The sequence below is a fragment of the Idiotropiscis lumnitzeri genome, chromosome 9 (genome assembly GCF_059441095.1).
Source record: "Idiotropiscis lumnitzeri isolate Australia: NSW breed Sydney's pygmy pipehorse chromosome 9, RoL_Ilum_1.0, whole genome shotgun sequence".
NCBI lineage: Eukaryota > Metazoa > Chordata > Actinopteri > Syngnathiformes > Syngnathidae > Idiotropiscis > Idiotropiscis lumnitzeri.
Genome location: NC_142399.1, coordinates 14667528 through 14670844, shown reverse-complemented (window position 1 = coordinate 14670844; position 3317 = coordinate 14667528).

The following is a 3317-nucleotide window of genomic DNA, read 5'->3' as shown; positions in this document are numbered from 1 at the left end:
ATATAGATGAGTTTTTGGTCTTTTTTTTTACACATTTTACTCATGTGCTGCTCTCATTTCATACTGACAGTTTCAACAAAAAAAAGTCATGTTTAGGTTTTAAAATTGCAAACTATTGTAAGATTTATTTTCTTACACTATCATTTACTTGCAGACAAGCAATCATTTCGTGTACAATCAAATGCACCTTTATTGTTAATGACATCTCAGAGAGGATGTGGATGTAGAGCTCGAAAAAAAAAAGCACCCTAAGATGTTTTCTTTGTTGACTTGAAATGCTGTTATTTTAAAGGTCGAATAATTGCACTGCTCCTGCATTATTTTCACATTCTGTTTTAGTCCCGATGTACAACTCAAACTGTAGTTATGACCCAGATGACTTCGAACGGGCGTTGAAAAGTCATGTCTGAGCGGTTTCTGTCGAAAGTAAACTCAGAGGACTGAGTCTGAGATAAGAGAGCGCCACACAACCCGTCGACTTTAATGACGGTCCACTGTCACAAGGCTAACACCGTAAAGTGGCGGTGATAGAACGCAGACATAATTTAAGCAGTGCTAAGTGGTCTATTGTCATTTAAATGATGAATTATACTTGGCAGTGGTTTTAGCATCACTTTTACAAAGCGCTGCCATTGTTTGTGTCGACACAACGTTCTAAGTCTGAAAGAAGGGAATTACTTGGAAGAGTTTGGAGCTCCTTGGGGCTTGGACACAAATTAGTTCCTCGCTCAACTGGCCTGAGAGTCAGCCGAGCCTCGACCGAGCCAGCGCAAGAGCTTACAAAGGACCACAGCGCCACTGTTGTCATGTCCGTTAAGAATTACCGGTATCAAAACAGAAATAACGAGTTTCTTCCGCCTTTTAATTAAGGCGCCGCCGTATAATTGCCTGCTAAACAGTAGGCAAGTGTTCTTCATTTTGGAACTCAGCAACACATTACCACATGAGCTCGACTTTCCAGGGATGAATCAAGGAAATGTTACACTGGCGAATGGTCTCTTTAGCAATCATATACCAATTCATTATAAGGCGCTACATTAACAAAAATGCATTTCAACTAATTACAAAAGTGGATGCATACTCTAGTCTAACTGAAAAATAACACATTTCTTCCATTTTTTTTTCTATTAAAAGCATCGTGAAATCATGGCATTGGAGCAAGTGTTATGTCGCGTGATGCTAATTTGGGGTCAAGATGTCTTTGCAATTTCGCGAGCTGAGACATCAAAGAGAGGCTGGGCCAAAGGACGATTCAGCTTTGTGGCACTTAAGATTTGATTACCTCTGTTGGAACTGTTAAATGGTTCCATAAAGAAAACTGAAATATTAATTAACTTCCTTAATAATTCATTCAGATGAATGGCAATATGTGGTTTGGGCTTAGAAGATGAATGCATAATGGGTGCATGCTCAGCGTATTTGGTCATTGAAGTGTTTTTAGTCCATGACAGCAAAGGAAAGAATTAATTAAAAGTTAACTTTAATTTCTTTGGTTCCTTAAGTTATACTAAATGATAAAACTGATGCTTCTCAAGCAATTTCCAACAAAGGCCATCAAGAGGACGTATAAGTAACCAGAGAGTAAACTATAGTTTTTTTTAATTACAGATCAAGTACATGTTTAGTTTGGCCTAGAATCTCACAGTTTGGGGGAAGCGAATCATGCTTTGTTCTGCACTTTCCAATTTATAATTTTGAGCCATAATGTCGCTCTACCGCGTCAGTCACATTGCAGAATGAAATATAGTAATCCCTTGTTTGTTCACGGCTGATGGGGACCGGAACCCCGTACGAAAAGTGAAACACCGCAAGATGGAGGTTGACTTTTTTTAATTGGTCCAAATAAAAGTCAGCAACACTAAGTGGGGGCATAATCCAAATGAAACAAAAAACATGACTAGCACACTTCACGGCCAGCAAACTAAAAATGTTGCTAGTTCACGTCATAGACATCACCTTGGCCCATCCAGAAGTGTTTCAAAGCGTATAGCTAATTACATTAAATTAAATATTCGGTTGTGTATCAATATGAGAATCTGTTCATTGCCACATGGTTATTTTATTGTTTAATACAACTAAACAAAATGTTTTCTTTTGTTTTGTTTTTTTAAACACATCCCTCACACTTTAAGACATTATAGAAAATATATGTGGCTCACCAGATGTTATACCAAAACTGTCTGTAAGTATTGCTATTGTTATTACTGAGGTATAAGTGTGTACCATATTGTTCATACAAAACACTGTCAAACTCATTTCCTCACAGTGCAGAGGTTCTTTTTGGCTTCCACACGAAACAATCCTTTCTGTAATTATCAATTGTGACACCCATAATTACTGGAAGACTGCTGCACTGCATGAGTGACACGTCTTTTGTGTTATAATTCTGTGCATCTTGACAAACATGACCCATTAAACAACCCTGTGGCCTTTTTCTCGAGCGGTGATTACGCTAATTAAACCTGCAAAACATTTGAGAACCGCAGACGTGCCAGAATTAAACAGGTCATTAAATCCACACAGCTTGTCACTCCTCAATGTGCTATCACCAGGAGAGCAAATCAAATGTGTTATATGACATGCAAAATGCACCTGAAGCGCTAACCACGTCTTTGCGTAGTTTGATCAAACAATCAATAAATATATCTCGATCGCATATCCACACAAGGGTCGCGGGCGTGCTGGAGCTTATCCCAGCTGTCTCCGCGCAGTGGGTGCGGTACACCCGAAATTGGGAGCCAGCCAATCGCAGCGCACACGCAGACAAAAAAAACATTCACACTCACAATCATACTTAGCGACTCAATTATCTACCACCCACGTTTTTGGAATCGAAGAGGAAACCGGAGTACCCACAGAAAACCAATGCAGGCACGGGGAGAACATGCAAACTCCACACAGGATTCAATTCCACGAACTCTGCACGGTGAGGAGGACATGCTAACCAGTCGGCCAACGAGCACCTGGGGTCCTGTCTGAGGTGGTAGACCCCGCCCTCTATTGAGCTGGTCTTTTTTTATCCTGCAGTGTTTAGTGCTTCGAGTTGGGTGTAACCTGGTGAGTTGCCCAGGTGACACCAACTAGTTTTGTGAGTACTGAGTTGCACAAACCTCTGGCATTTTCTCATTTGGCCATGTAGTGCGACAGGTTGGTTTTGCTGCAATGTGTATTTGAATTTGGCCGAAAGATTCTGCAAGACCACTCAATATTTGAACAGCCATCAGGTGATGAATGCATGTCCATGATGAAATGTTTGGCCAACTAAACGATGCACAAATGAAATAGAGATTAAAAAGAGAGAGAGAGAGAGATTGAGA